Source organism: Oncorhynchus clarkii, chromosome 12, assembly GCF_045791955.1.
Source record: "Oncorhynchus clarkii lewisi isolate Uvic-CL-2024 chromosome 12, UVic_Ocla_1.0, whole genome shotgun sequence".
Classification (NCBI taxonomy): Eukaryota; Metazoa; Chordata; class Actinopteri; order Salmoniformes; family Salmonidae; genus Oncorhynchus; species Oncorhynchus clarkii.
Genome location: NC_092158.1, coordinates 70,592,913 through 70,610,051, shown reverse-complemented (window position 1 = coordinate 70,610,051; position 17,139 = coordinate 70,592,913).

Sequence of the window (17,139 nt, the reverse complement as noted above, 5' to 3'; positions counted from 1 at the left end):
ACTCTTTAAACCAAACACCCGGTAGAGGGGGAGCTGAGCTACGGCAGTATAAAATCGTCAGCTTTACAATTGTGCCTATTGAAAGACTGCAGAATAATTGAACTGCGAAGTCTGACCAGTGACATTGATTGAAGGAAGAGATTGTATCAGACATTTCTATCTGCCACTTAAACTGAATTGCTGTGTAATATGGCTAGCTTTCTAGTGTTCGTTCCATCAGAACCTCATATCACTTCAGCTGACTGGTAATGGCATGTCTGCTCGATTGCTTCCTACAGAGCGCTCTCCCTGTCATGATTAAAGCACAGCACATTTCCAGCTGAACTTGTCCAATAAAGCTATTCCGAACAAAAATATAAATTCAACAATTTCAAAGATTTTACTGGGTTACAGTTCTATGGAAATCAGTCATTTAACTTCATTGGGCCCTTGTCTATGGATTTCCCAGGACCCCACCGCCACCATAAACAACTACCTTATTTCTATCGCGGAATCTGTAACTCTTCAGCTTCACCTCAACAGTTTGAACCACTTCTTACCCTGTCAACTCACCAGTTGTTGAAAATAGACAGTGCAGGAAGACAAACTTGTAATCATTCACATTAGGTAATGTGTACTCTATACAGAATGAATGGCTTGTACGGAGATCCTCTTTCACACACAGGCGTACCATCATATTCCAAGGTGTCTAGTTGTCCAAGTCCTGTGTTGTGGCTGTAATATGGCTGGGTCCAGTTTGACATTTCAAAGCCTTTGCTAAGCCCCCTTCCAGCCTACTATTGGAGTCATTACTTTTGATGTGTTTTTCTACTGCTGTTGTGCTCATTCTCCAGGGCTCCTCCTGCTGCCTCAGGCCATGTCAGCTCGTAATCCTTCACATAGCCAGCAGACATATAGGCCAGGTTTAACGACCCACGCCCTCTCTCCACTGTGTTTATGTGGTGGTAGTGTACAAGCGTTTATAATTACTTTGCTTTTGGTGCTTTGTGTGAAATGTGTTTTTACAACAGATTAGTCCATTAGAGAATGTCTTTGTTGCCCTGGTGTCCAAAGCGTAATTGAAATATAAATTATTCGCTAGTGTTCAGGGTGATACAGGGTTAATTATAAATTGTGTGTTTGAGGTCTTTCAAAACAATGTGTTGCTTTGATGATTGCTGATTTATTTTAATGAGACATCAGGGGTTCTCAAGAATTTACAGTTGAAATTCAGCAGACTAGCTGTTTGGAAGATGGGCCCTGGCTGACTCCATGGTAATAAAACGTTTAAAATTCAGCATATATGCACAGACCACAGAACAGTTATTCCAATAAATCTTTTTATATATAATGCTGAATATATTTAAGCAATAAGGCCCGGGGGGTGGTATGATATCTGGCCAAAATAGCACGTCTAAGGGCTGTTCATAGGCACGACGCAACGCAGAGCCGTGGTATATTGGCCATATATCACAAACCCAGAGGTGTCTTATTGCTATTGCAAACTTGTTACCAACATAATTAGAGAAGTAAAAATAAATGTTTTGTCATACCTGCGGTATACAGTCTGATATACCATGGATGTCATCCAATCAGCAGTCAAGGCTCAAACCCAGTTTATAAATATATATATAGTACCAGTCAAAACTTTAGATAAACCCTTGAATGAGTAGGTGTTTCTTTATTTTTTACTATTATCTACATTGTAGAATAATAGTGAAGACATCAAAACTATGAAATAACCCATATGGAATCATGTAGTTACCAAAAAAGCGTAAAACAAATCAAAATATATTTTATATTTGAGATTCTTCAAAGTAGCCACCATTTGCCTTGATGACAGCTTTGCACACTCCTGGCATTCTCTCAACCAGATTCACATGGAATGCTTTCAAACAATCTTGAAGGAGTTCCCACATATGCTGAGCACTTGTTGGCTGCTTTTCCAACTTGTTTGCCATAATAAGGACTTGGTCTTTTACCAAATAGGGCTATCATCTGTATACCCCCCTACATTGTCAAAACACAACTGATTGACTCAAACGCATTAGAAGTAAAGAAATCCCACAAATGTACTTTTAACAAGACATGAAGCCGGTTGAGAGAATGCCAAGAGTGTGTAGAGCTGTCATCAAGGCAAAAGGGTGGCTACTTTGAAGAATCTCAAATTTAATTTGAGACTGGCCAATAAAAATAAAAGATGAAGATGTGCAAAAGAACACAGACACTGGACAGAGGAACTCTGCCTAGAAGGCCTGCATCCCGGAGTCACCTCTTCACTGCTGACGTTGAGACTGGTGTTTTGCGAGTACTATTTAATGAAGCTGCCAGTTGAGGACTTGTGAGGCGTCTGTTTCTCAAACTAGACACTCTAATGTACTTGTCCTCTTGCTCAGTTGTGCACCAGGGCCTCCCACTCCTCTTTCTATTATGGTCAGAGCCAGTTTGCGCTGTTCTGTGAAGGGAGTAGCACACAGCATTGTACGAGATCTTCAGTTTCTTGGCAATTTCTCGCATGGAATAGCCTTAATTTCTCAGAACAAGAATAGACTGACACGTTTCAGAAGGAAGTTATTTGTTTCTGGCCATTGTGAGCATGTAATAGAACCCACAATGCTGTGCATTTAGTCTAAAGCAGGCCAGTTGTATTGCTTCTTTAATCAGTACAACAGTTTTCAGCTGTGCTAACATAATTGCAAAAGGGTTTTCTAATGATCAATTAGCCTTTTAAAATTATTAACTTGGAATAGCTAACACAACGTGCCATTCAAACACAGGATTGATGGTTGCCTCTGTACGCCTACAGTGAGGGAAAAAGCTATTTGATCCCCTGCTGATTTTGTACGTTTGCCCACTGACAAAGAAATGATCAGTCTATAATTTTAATTGTAGGTTTATTTGAACAGTGAGAGACAGAATAACAACAAAAAAATCCAGAAAAACGCATGTCAAAAATGTTGTAAATTGATTAGCATTTTAATTAGGGAAATAAGTATTTGACCCCCTCTCAATCAGAAAGATTTCTGTCTCCCAGGTGACTTTTATACAGGTAACGAGCTGAGATTAGGAGCACACTCTTAAAGGGAGTGCTCCTAATCTCAGTTTGTTACCTATATAAAAGACACCCTTCAACAGAAGCAATCAATCAATCAGATTCCAAACTCTCCACCCTGGCCAAGACCAAAGAGCTCTCCAAGGATGTCAGGGACAAGATTGTAGACCTACACAAGGCTGGAATGGGCTACAAGACCATCGCCAAGCAGCTTGGTGAGAAGGTGACAACAGTTGGTGCGATTATTCGCAAATGGAAGAAACACAAAAGAACTGTCAATCTCCCTCGGCCTGGGGCTCCATGCAAGATCTCACCTCGTGGAGTTGCAATGATCATGAGAACGTGAGGAATCAGCCCAGAAGTACACGGGAGGATCTTGTCAATGATCTCAAGGCAGCTGGGACCATAGTCACCAAGAAAACAATTGGTAACACACTACGCAGTGAAGGACTGAAATCCTGCAGCGCCCGCAAGGTCCCCCTGCTCAAGAAAGCACATATACAGTGGGGCAAAAAAGTATTTAGTCAGCCACCAATTGTGCAAGTTCTCCCACTTAAAAAGATGGGAGAGGCCTGTAATTTTCATCACAGGTACACTTCAACTATGACAGACAAAAAAATCCAGGAAATCACATTGTAGGATTTTTAATGAATTTATTTGCAAATTATGGTGGAAAATAAGTATTTGGTCAATAACAAAAGTTTATCTCAATACTTTGTTATATACCCTTTGTTGGCAATGACAGAGGTCAAACGTTTTCTGTAAGACTTCACAAGGTTTTCACACACTGTTGCTGGTATTTTGGCCCAATCCTCCATGCAGATCTCCTCTAGAGCAGTGATGTTTTGGGGCTGTTGCTGGGCAACACGGACTTTCAACTCCCTCCAAAGATTTTCTATGGGGTTGAGATCTGGAGACTGGCTAGGCCACTCCAGGACCTTGAAATGCTTCTTACGAAGCCACTCCTTCGTTGCCCGGGCGGTGTGTTTGGGATCATTGTCATGCTGAAAGACCCAGCCACGTTTCATCTTCAATGCACTTGCTGATGGAAGTTTTCACTGAAAATCTCACGATACATGGCCCCATTCATTCTTTCCTTTACACGGATCAGTCGTCCTGGTCCCTTTGCAGAATAACAGCCCCAAAGCATGATGTTTCCACCCCCATGCTTCACAGTAGGTATGGTGTTCTTTGGATGCAACTCAGCATTCTTTGTCCTCCAAACACGACGAGTTGAGTTTTTACCAAAAAGTTACATTTTGGTTTCATCTGACCATATGACATTCTCCCAATATTCTTCTGGATCATCCAAATGCTCTCTAGCAAACTTCAGACGGGCCTGGACATTTACTGGCTTAAGCAGGGGGACACGTCTGGCACTGCAGGATTTGAGTCCCTGGCGGCGTAGTGTGTTACTGATGGTAGGCTTTGTTACTTTGGTCCCAGCTCTCTGCAGGTCATTCACTAGGTCCCCCCGTGTGGTTCTGGGATTTTTGCCCACCGTTCTTGTGATCATTTTGACCCCACGGGGTGAGATCTTGCGTGGAGCCCCAGATCGAGGGAGATTATCAGTGGTCTTGTATGTCTTCCATTTTCTAATAATTGCTCCCACAGTTGATTTCTTCAAACCAAGCTGTTTCCTATTGCAGATTCAGTCTTCCCAGCCTGGTGCAGGTCTACAATTTTGTTTCTGGTGTCCTTTGACAGCTCTTTGGTCTTGGCCATAGTGGAGTTTGGAGTGTGACTGTTTGAGGTTGTGGACAGGTGTCTTTTATACTGATAACAAGTTCAAACAGGTGCCATTAATACAGGTAACGAGTGGAGGACAGAGGAGCCTCTTAAAGAAGAAGTTACAGGTCTGTGAGAAGCAGAAATGCACAGATGCACATCAGTATTCCCAGTCATGTGAATCCATAGATTAGGGCCTAATGCATTTATTTCAATTGACTGATTTCTTTATATGAACTGTAATTCAGTAAAATCTATAAAATTGTTGCTGTTGCGTGTATATTTTTATTCCTGTGTATTTTTGGTCAGTATATTTTAAACAGCAAGCTTTTCTCTGTTGCCCCAGGCTGTGGCACATGTTGTTTCCACTAGCGTCATCGTATTGGCACAGCAGCATCATCTCCCACGAGAATTAGAATTGTTTCAAGCACAGGACACGGCTGGCTGGTTTGACCTGCACGTTTGGGTTTGTAGCGCTGACAAGAGCAACAGCGCAGAGCCGAATCACACACGCTGTTAGTCGCAGCCAGCCCTTCTCCCATCAGACCAGGCTAAAATGCCACACTAATTATTCCAGCCAGTCATGACCTTTGAAATAACATGCTGGACTTCAGTACTTCCCTATTTACCTCACACAGTGCAGTGGAGGCACAGAGCTCTATACTCTACTCTGGATCCATCTCAGCAGGGAAGAATAGGATGGTGGGATCCAATTCATTATTGATTTTTTGATTGTCTCCCTGCCAATTGCAGTTTTGCCGATATATGGATTGAAATGAATTTAATTGAATAGCTAAGTGGTGGAGTGGTGATTGGAGCAATTTGTCATGGTGACCTCACACATGGCAATGCATAAGCAGTGTTGTTTCTGTATATGAGATGTAGAGAGAGATACAGACAGGCGCAGTAGATGGAAGGAGCTGAATCCTGATTTGTGGTCAGCTCAATAAACTGAATGAATTTGCTGCTGTCTTGTCATCATGGTTCCATCCCTCACTCACACTAGCTTCTTTATAGAGATGTCCAGCAGGCAGGACAGCTGTCGTTGCACTAGATGAGTAGCTAGCTTTGCTTACAGAATGGCTGAGTGACTGGGCTGAAGTCGTAGTCGGTTTAATGTCATGGTTGGATGTAAGGATCCCTGAATTAATAGATTGTACATTGACTAATTGGTGAATTGATTGATTGGGTAATCTGGTACCACTAGGACTGACCTGAGAGCTGTAACAGAGGTGAGGAGGAGAGAGTGGGTTAGTGGGTAGCCTATAGTCAAATCCTCAAACCTCTATGCTCAACTACACCAAACAGGTCATCTACATTATGTAACAAGACTCTACTGAACCAGCTATCCACTGCAGTGGTGGAGCAGCACTATGACATGATATGAAGGTTTAAATAACTTTGTCCCACATCCTTCTGTCTCAGTTGGAGGTTGATTAAGGAGAAATAGGACAATCAGAGGAGGGTAGTGGCTACGGTAGAGCCGAGCATTAATTTGGAGAACCCTGTGAAACGGACAAGGACTTAAATTTAAGTAGGTTAGCTTCACCCTTATATAGCTCTACTACCTCCAGAATAGATGACCCACAACTGTGAGAGACCTCTTGTCCCTCCATCCCTGGCCCAGTTTGAGAATATAGTAGCTGTTGTGAGTAATAACATAGCTTCCGAACTAGAACCCAGAACAAATTTTTTTTTTCAATGACAGCCTAGGAACAGTGGGTTAACTGCCTTGTTCAGGGGCAGAACGATAGATTTGTACAATGTCAGCTCGGGGATTTGATCTTGCAACCTTTCGGTTACTAGTCCAACGCTCTAACCACCAGGCTACGCTGCTGCCCCAATTACAAACAACATTTTTTAAAAGTATCCTACTTAGTTCCCCCTGAATAAAGATGCATTCCTGGAAATGTACAGTATAGATTTATATGATTATTTATAGGATTTATTTATAATATTATTATATATTATGTATTTACACACACACACACACACACACACACACACACACACACACACACACACACACACACACACACTGTTGCCAGTGTCTTCTGTCTGTCTTGTCCGTTTTTTTTTTTTTTTTTTTTTTTTTTCCCAGCCGCCGTCATTGTAAATAACAATTTGTTCGTAATTGACTTGCCCGGTTAACCCTTGTGTTGTCTTAAGGGTTAAAAATGACCCGACACTATGTTTAACAGCAGAGAAAACACCCTAAATAATATTTTTTCAACTTGAAATTTGATGACTTTTCCTAGAGTGACCCCAACATTAGAAAAAGTGAAACATCGCCTTTGTTCATATTTCCATGAAAGCTCTATACCAGGGTACAAAGATTGTCTTAGGGTCATTTTTGACCCAGCAGTTATAAAATCATTTACACACCACAAAAACCACAAAGGCAAACACACACACACAATGAGAAATTCAGATTATGATGTCCAACAATGTATGAAACAACTGCAGATTTGTCCTTTAAATAAAGTGATGAATTTTCAGGAAGTGCTTTTAACGATCCATATGTTCAATCCATATGTTTAAGATGGCAAAGTTCATACTTCTGTCACATGCCATAATGCTCAGTTATCAAACTATAAAAGACAGTGATGCAAACCAATGGAGAGGCAGAGTAGCAGACGCTTCATGTTGGCATTCAGAATCAATATAAACCCTATTTCCTTCCTGTTTGTGAAATTGGCTTCGATGATTGGATATCTGGGCAGGGGGGCTGGGTTCCTAGGAAACAGGAGCCAGCATCACAGCAGGGGTCAGGACACTGAAAGCCACCAAAAAGGGGGCAGAGGTTCAGGGTGATGGTTTACTGGGGAACAGCCAATCACTTCCCTTGGAGGGGTAAATAGAGAATTTGAAAAAACATCATGTCCCAATAGAATATTGTCGATCAAGTTGTTTTTGTCTTGTCTGTGCTCACTCACCACTCACTTCCATTTTCCTACGTCACTTTTCTGTTTTGGTGCGTTTGTTTTTCTGTGGTTATCTAGTGGCTCTGGATCCTGGATGGTGTTCACATTGTTCAGCTGTAATCCTGTTATAACAAACCAACAAACTCTCCTTTATCTCTCTCTCTCTCTCTCTCTCTCTCTCTCTCTCTCTCTCTCTCTCTTTCTCTCCTTTCTCTCTCTCTCTCTCTCTCTCTCTCTCTCTCTCTCTCTCTCTTTCTCTCCTTTCTCTCTCTCTCTCTCTCTCTCTCTCTCTCTCTCTCTCTCTCCTTTCTCTCTCTCTCTCTCTCTCTCTCTCTCTCTCTCTCTCTCTCCTTTCTCTCTCTCTCTTTTAATTTCAATTTAAAGGGCTTTATTGGCATGGGAAACATATGTTGACATTGTCAAAGCAAGTGATATAGATAATAAACAAAAGTGAAATAGTGCTATCTGCTGGGGTGTCTGTGGTTATGCTATCTGCTGGGGTGTCTGTGGTCGTGCTATCTGCTGGGGTGTCTGTGGTAGTGCAATCTGCTGGGGTTTCTGTGGTAGTGCTATCTGCTGGGGTGTCTGTGGTCGTGCTATCTGCTGGGGTGTCTGTGGTAGTGCTATCTACTGGGGTGTCTGTGGTCGTGCTATCTGCTGGGGTGTCTGTGGTAGTGTTATCTGCTGGGGTTTCTGTGGTAGTGCTATCTGCTGGGGTGTCTGTGGTCCTGCTATCTGCTGGGGTGTCTGTGGTCGTGCTATCTGCTGGGGTGTCTGTGGTGGTGCTATCTGCTGGGGTGTCTGTGGTAGTGCTATCTGCTGGGGTGTCTGTGGTAACTAGAGGCATGTCTCGTTTTCTCCCAGTGGCCAGTGTGTAGAGGAGAACCATAGAGGTGTGTGTTTGACACAACCACCAAGGTGAGAGAAAGAAGAGGAGACAGCTATACAGGAGGCAAGTAAACTGGATCTGGAAATAACACTGTGAGAAATGTAGTAAGGATGAGAAAATGCCAGATAGCAAACAAGCTCACATTACAGCCTGCATGTCCTCCTCCGAGAAGTTGCATTAAATCTCTCTGATATTTTGTCACTATGTCAGTGAGGTGGTCAGGAGAAAGAAAACATTTGGAGAGGAGAGAGACAAATGTTTGTTGAGGTGTATCATTAATCAGAAACGAGGTGAGGAGGAGAGAGCAATGGAGATGGATAGAAATGGTCTTTGTAAACAGAAGAAAAGAAGAGTGAAAGTAATGGATAGAAGGAGAGGCAGAGAGATAGTCTGGAGTATTTGAAGAGTAGACTGATAAATTAGGACAGAGAGGGACTTTGTGAGAAAAAGGTAATTGACAGCAAGACAGAAACAGGGCTTGATGTGTATTGTTCACAGATTTCAAAGAGTATTTGACACCCTGGGTTGACTCCTCCTGTCAAATGTTGAAATTACCCTAAATGTAAAATTGAGAAGGTTAAGGTTTGGGATAGGGTTAAAACATAAAGTTTAAGCACGGATCTCCTCTGGGCCCCGACGGACAGGACGGAAATTGATTCGGAAGAGCAGGAGGAGGCGAGTTTGATAAGGACTCGTTCAGAAAACAAAGGACCGAAGACAGCCTTTTAACAAAGTTACTTTTTAACATGTTTTTCACGTCTTAAAATGTTTTTACTTTTGTTTATACACATTTTAAATGGCTTTTACAGAATTGGATGTTTTACATAAAAAAGTACTCTTACTGTATTTATGGTTGTTTTATTGGTTTTAACAACATATACTTTTGAACAAACGTATTTTTAATATTCAAATGCTGTGTTTTATTCTTTCACGCTGTTATTATGTGTATAAAATTATGTACAAAAATATATGAGCTGTTTTAAAGGAAATGAAAAAATATATTTAAAAAATATATATATAAAAAAACTAATTCCAATAAGGTTTGGGTTCTGGTTAAAAAAAAATTTTTTTTTAAAACAAGTGTTCACCACTGGGATTAAACACACAACCATGTGATCCAGAGTGATAGTATCACACCGTCCACCACCGCTATCCACAACTGCCATAGCAAAAACCCAAGCCTACCTGATGGTAATAGTGCTCACTGTTGCCCCTAGTGGCCGGGTTTTTAAAGGCATTTCCTGACGACCTCAGGACGTCCAATTTCGAAGTTACTCTTGAGCAATCTGCATGGTACGCTACAGCCCCACGAGGAGGCTGAGGCTGAACTTCATGTTTCATTAATACAGCGCAGCACGCAGGGAGAGAGGAGGCCGGGTCACCTCCGTTAAATTAGAGGAAATGTGTTGAACAAATTACACGCAGGGTAATACTGACAGACCTGAGACCTCCAACACCTAACACTGCCCCTGGACACCACCACTACTGATCCTGACACAGTCTGTATCAGACCTACAACAACTAACCCTGCCCCTGGACACCACCACTACAGATCCTGAACCAGTCTGCATCAGACCTACAACAACTAACCCTGTCCCTGGACACCACCACTACTGATCCAGAACCAGTCTGTATCAGACATACAACACCTAACACTGTCCCTGGACACCACCACTACTGATCCTGGTCCAGTCTGTATCAGACCTACAACAACTAACCCTGTCCCTGGACACCACCACTACTGATCCTGAACCAGTCTGTATCAGACATACAACACCTAACACTGTCCCTGGACACCACCACTACTGATCCAGAACCAGTCTGTATCAGACCTACAACACCTAACACTGTCCCTGGACACCACCACTACTGATCCTGGACCAGTCTGTATCAGACCTACAACACCTAACACCAGCACTACTAATCCTGGTCCAGGGACAAACCTCAACGAACTAGGGTTAGGGTTAAGGGCTTAGGGCTATGGCTATGGTTATGGTCGAGCTGGGGTGTGGACAAAAAAAAATGACTGAGCTGATCTGCTTCCTTACACCGAAAACAATTGACATGGATTACACTTAATTCTTGTCTTTTGTTATCTGATCGTCACTGGATCAATTCAGTAGGTAGGTTGATCTTGAACTTAACAAAGGTCGTGACAGACCAAAAAAACAGTCACCAAACTGAAACCACAACACACCGAGCCCAGTCACATCCAGGCAGGATGTCTGATATAACCTGTGACTTGTGTCCATCTAAGGTACGACTTCTCCCCTGGCGTGACTCCTGCTGTTCACAGCAACAGTGGGAGTCAAAGTCAAAGGGACAGTCTGCCATGAGACATTTGTCTGTCTGTCTGTCTGTCTGTCTGTCTGTCTGTGCGTGCCTGGGAGTGAATATGCTATTTACATGTACTCACTCTCCCACCAGCTGTCACACAATACTACCACCACCAGATATTCTAACATAACATTGTTAGACTGCAAAAATATATATATACTGTCTACAGAGTATAGAGGGTCTGTGTGGCTGGTACAGAAATAGACTAAATAACGTACATACTATAATCTGATCTGTTTGTTATACAGTTTCAGTGTTGCTGCTTAGCTGAGCTGTGCTGTGCCTCTTCCTGTGCGACACTGAAACTGGTCCCTGCGGTGTGTGCTTGGAAGTCCGGTGTCACAGCCATTTCATTCCCCTTGTCCCCTACGGCTTGTCTCTCCTCCATAAAGTTAATATATCCTGCTGATATTTGTCTTTGGTCAGAAATAGATGCGCGACAGGACCAGGGGAGAGGGGAGGCAGAGCCACGATCAAAAGATACAACTATCCATTTCTTCCACTGACTGAGATGAGATCTGATTACTTTCACTGACAGATTCACTTATCGGAGAATTAAATTATGGTTGCATGTATTCGTGCATGTGTGTGTGTGTGTGTGTGTGTGTGTATGTGTGTGTGTGTGTGTGTGTGTGTGTGTGTGTGTGTGTGTGTGTGTGTGTGTATGTGTGTGTGTGAGAGAGAGAGAGAGAGAGAGCAAAAGAGAGAGAGAGAGATACAGGATTGTGAGAAATACATATACTGCATTGCATGTGTTACTGTGTGGGTGAAATATGGGGATAGCCTAATGGTATGTTGTACAGGAAGAACTAATTATGCTTCTGTCAGCAGGTGTCAGCCATACAGGCCTGTGCGTGTATGTGTGTGTATGCCAGTGTTTGTGTGTGTACGTGTGTGTGTGTTTTTATGCCTGGGTGTGCCTGTGTGTGTAACCTCTGATTACCTGCTATATTTAGAATATAAACTAATTTAACTAGCGTTTCATTGTTGCGATTGCTTTGAATCTCTGACAAGTTGTTGTTTCCATTGTCTATTTATTGTGCTTCCTCCTTTTCTGAGAATGGAAAAAGAGAAAATTGCATCAAGGACTATTAGCTGCACCATGGAGGGCTGTAGTTGGTAATTGCCCATTTTAAAAGGACCCATGAGCACCAACATGTAAAGTTCATAGGAGCATATCAAATCTGTTGTGAAATGAAAGCTAAGAGTCCATATTTTTGAGAAATTAAGGCATACACACATTAAATCCAATTAGCAAAATACAAAAATCCCCATAAAAATCCATCCGTTTAAGCTAGAGACATCTGTTTTTTTCATTGGTTATGTCTCAATCCACTGCATCTGCCTATGTTGCACTTTCGCATCTGTGTTGAAAGGTAACAGAGCTAGAGCGGTGTTGGTCAGACCATGAGGCATCCCGAAAACCGGTCTTCTCACAAAGCGTCTGAATGGTGGCCTACAAACGACTATGACCCCTCTGTGCAAAGGTGAGACTCTCGCGGACATGCACATGTCGGTTATTTTGCTCTAGGACCCCCACAGGCCTCACAAGACTCCCCCGGTACCAGTTGAAAAAATGAATGGATTTTTGAATATGGAGATTACATGGCTGTATATATATATACGTTTTTTTTGGGGGGGGGGGATACGTCAAGGGGTCTTAAAATTCAAAATCAAATAGCAAAATGATCCTTGGTATGACCTTCTTAAAACAATTCCACACAGCTTAGTAGAACCTCCCCTCACCCCCCTCAAAAAAAATCAATCATGGAATTTCGGCAGTTGAATTGCCTACAATGGGCAATCATAGAAGACACAAACCACAATTGGGTTCACAAGTTTGGACAACACAGTACAGTAGAGTAGTGTAAAGTAGAGTTTAGTTCAGTACAGTACTGAACTATCACAATTACGTTATTGTGGAATTTCCCAGTTGTATTGAGTTGAATGACTGTGTGTTTGACACTCAATTCCATTTAAGAGACAGCAGAGAGAGAGAGAGAGAGAGAGAGAGAGAGAGAGAGAGAGAGAGAGAGAGAGAGAGAGAGAGAGAGAGAGAGAGAGAGAGAGAGAGAGAGAGAGAGAGAGAGAGAGAGAGAGAGAGAGAGAGACGGGGCACTGCTTTTTTGTCTCTAATCACTCACTATAATAAACTGGAGATAAGGAGAGAGGAAATGTACTATACTGTATAAGCACAAGATAATAACGATGACACAACACTACTGAAGTCCCAGTGAGGTGGACACTTTGACTTTAACCTTGTAGGTCTAATGAGTGTGTTGTGTGTCCGTGTACATGTGTTTGCAGTTACGTGTCTCCGTATGTGTATTGGAGAAAGTCGTATCAGTTAATACCTTCACCTCCCATTTAGCTTTGTCCTCTCACTCCTCTCATGCCTTCTTGTCCTCTGGCGTTTGATCTGCTCTCCCTCCTCCTCTGTTCCATTTTCACGCCCCCTTTCTTTGGTGATGAAACGTTTCTTCTGCTGAATGCAGAGCCCTGTGATCAAGTCAGTGTCCTCAAGTCCTCCATTTTGTCAGTGTCCTCAAGTTCTCCATTTTGTCAGTGTCCTCAAGTCCTCCATTTTGTCTGTGTCCTCAAGTCCTCCATTTTGCCTGTGTCCTCAAGTCCTCCACACACACACACACACACACACACACACACACTAAAGCAACAGTGTGAAGGCTGAGAGAATAGGAGCAAATGGGAAAGTACAAAAAAGTGAAAAGAGAGTGTTAAAGACAAACAACATGCCACACCACACCAGATGATGTGCCATCCGCCAGTATGTCCAGGCTCTCCAGCATCTAGGACAGAACAGACACAAGCACACAAACAAGCTATTCGTCTGTCCAGCCAGTCAGTGCCAAAAGGTTGTCAGGCAGTGATGGTAACAACTGCATGAGGCTTTTTGAATAACGATTTCAGACGTTTATTCAGGGGCCACAAACAATGTGTGCCACCCTGAGGACCAGTCTGTCTGTGTGGGACTGGCCAGTACTAACACCACCGTGCAATGTCTCAGACACAACTAGATTCATAAAGCCTGATAATTGCCACTCGCTGTCTGTTTAGTACCTTTAGAGTCACACATTAGTCGAGTTGAGCCTGAACAGCATCAGGAGATGAGCTATTATTAATGAATAATTTCATATTCAGTACCCTCTCTCCTCTCCTCTCCTCTCACACCTTCCTCTCCTCTTGCTCCCCCTACCCCTACCCCTCCCCCTCTTCTCATCACCTAATGTGTCGGGGTGAATATAGATGAAGGCTTAACGGAGAACTCCTTTCAATAACTCCGATCACAAGTCCCATCAAGAGAAGGACCATATTAACTATGAACAAGAGGGAGTGAGTCAGTCGTTCACAGTCAACAGTGATGAATCAGAGAAAGAGAGGGAGAAGGGAAGAGAGAGAGAGAGAGGGGAACGGAGAAAGAAGGAGGCTGATGTGAAGGAGAGAAACAGACATTGAGAGAGAAAAGAGAGAGACTGAATGAGACAAAGTGAGGGATGATATGAGAGAGAGTGTGTCTGTGAGTGTCTGTTTGTACGAGACCAGGGGCGCAACTTTCACTGGGGACAGGGGTGGGGACATATTCCGAAATTGCATTTTTGCCCCCCAACATTGGAATGTGATACAACACAAGTCAATTGTGTGCTTTAGGACCATGCGGACGCCGCCTCCAAGTGGTCAGGTTGGCTGTTTGGAGTGTTTATTTGACTGGACAAAAAATATATATGTCCCCCCACTTCTAAAACCAAAGTTGCGCCCCTGTACGAGACAGTGTGGGAGGGATTGAATAACATCAGTGTGAGAGACAGGCAGACAGAGACGGAAAACAGAGGAGAGGTGGAATTGTTTAACTACAGGTTTCTGTCCAGTCATCCCCCACAGCAGAGTAGCACAGTTCATCAGTTGGAGGAGGACACAGAGGGCCTTGACTCACAACAGATGGGAAGCAGGCGTCACAGTAAAGTGCTTATAGAAGCTGGTGAGCCAATGATGATGAATTACTACTGTAGTGGTGGCTCTTCTGGGTCAGGACAGAAATTTACACTGAGTGTACAAGACATTAAAGGAAAACTCCACCCAAAAACGATCTTTTGGTATTTGTTTCATTAGTCCATTGTTGACATTGTCCCAAAATGTTTTGCTTATCAGCAATTAAGTTTTCAAGAAATGTAACTTTCAAAATTCAGAAGTCAACCCTATATGATGCATTTTGGGGATGATTTCTGTATTTATAACGGTTTTGTATTTTATCCCCCTTTTCTCCCAAATTTCGTGATATCCAATTAGAATCTTGTCTCATCGCTGAAACTCCTCAACGGAGTTGCGAAGATCGAGTCATGCGTTCTCCGAAATATGACCCTCCAAACCAAGCTTCTTAACACCCGCTGGCTTAACTCAGAAGCACCAATGTGTCAGAGGAAACAACGTTCAACTGACGACCGAAGTCAGCCTGCAGTTTCCCGGCCCGCCAAAAGGTGGTGCTAGATTGCGATGAGCCAAGTAAAGCCGCCCTATGGGACTCCCGGTCACAGCCAGATGTGACACAGCCTGGGATCAAACCCGGGTCTGTAGTCACACCTCAAGCAGTTACATATCTTGAAAACTTGATTGCTCACAAGCCAAACAGTTTGGACTAATGAAACAAATACCAAAATATTGTTTTTGGGTGGAAATGTTCCTTTAAGACCAACTGCTCTTTCCATGACATACACTGACCAGGTGAATCCAGGTGAAAGCTATGGTCTCTCCCTCTCCCTCCCCTCCCGGAGGACCTGAGCCCTGGGACCATGTCTCAGGACTACCTGGCCTGATGACTCCTTGCTGTTCCCAGTCCACCTGGTTGTGCTGCTGCTCCAGTTTCAGCTGATCTGCCTGTGGCTATGGAACCCTGACCTGTTCACCGGACGTGCTACCCTGTCCCGGACCTGCAGTTTTCAACTCTCTGTCACTACTGCACCTGCTTCTCGAACTCTGAATGCTCGGCTATGAAAAGCCAACTGACATTTACTCCTGAGGTGCTGACCTGTTGCACCCTCTACAACTACTGTGATTCTTATTATTTGACCCTGCTGGTCATCTATAAACATTTGAACATCTTGGCCATGTACTGTTATAATCTCCACCAGGCACAGCCAGAAAAGGACTGGCCACCCTTCAGAGCCTGGTTCCTCTCTAGGTTTCTTCCTAGGTTCCTGCCTTTCATGGGAGTTTTTCCTAGACAACATGCTTCTACATCTGCATTGCTTGCTGTTTGGGGTTTTAGGCTGGGTTTCTGTACAGCACTTAAAAATGTATATGTTTTATTACATTTAACCTTTATTTAACTAGGCAAGTAAGTTAAGAACAAATTCTGACTTGCAATGACGGCCTACTTTGTCACACCCTGTGATCTGAGTGGGCATTCTATGTTGGATGTCTTGTTTGTCTGTTTCTGTGTTTGGGCCTGATATGGTTCTCAATCAGAGGCAGGTGTTAGTCATTGTCTCTGATTGGGAACCATATTTAGGTAGCCTGTTTGGTGTTGGGTTTGGTGGGTGATTGTTGCTGTCTTTGTGTTTGTTACACCAGATAGGGCTGTTTTTGGTTTTTCACATTTCTTGTTTTGTATATTGTTCATTTATCATCTTTATTAAAGATGTATCACAATAACCATGCTGCGTTTTGGTCCGCCTCTCCTTCAACAGAAGAAAGCCGTGACATTGGCTGATGTAAAAAGGGCTTTAAGCTTGAGGCATGGAATGTTTGTGTGCCATTCGGAGGGTGAATGGGGAAGACAAAAGATTTAAGTGCCTTTGAATGGAGTATGGTAGTAGGTTTTTCACGCTCAACAGTTTCTCATGTGCATCAATAATGGTCCACCAACAAAAGGACATCCAGCCACATTGACACAACTGTGGGAAGCATTGGAGTCAACATGGGCCAGCATCCCTGTGGAAGGCTTTCGACACCTTGTAGAGTCCATGGCCCGACAAATTGAGACTGTTCTGAGGGCAAAAAAACTACGATATTAGGTGTTCTTAACTCAGTGTATGTTTTCACCTTAGGTGTAGTAAACTATCTTGGCCTTAAGATCAGGTTTTGCACAGGCCAGTGAATGTTCTTCAGATAGCCTTCCATGCAGCCTTCTATCTACCTTAGTAGGGTTCCCAGGCTAGCTTTGCCCTATCACGCTCACAGAAATCCGAAGATCAATTGGTACAGTGGACAGCTTGTTT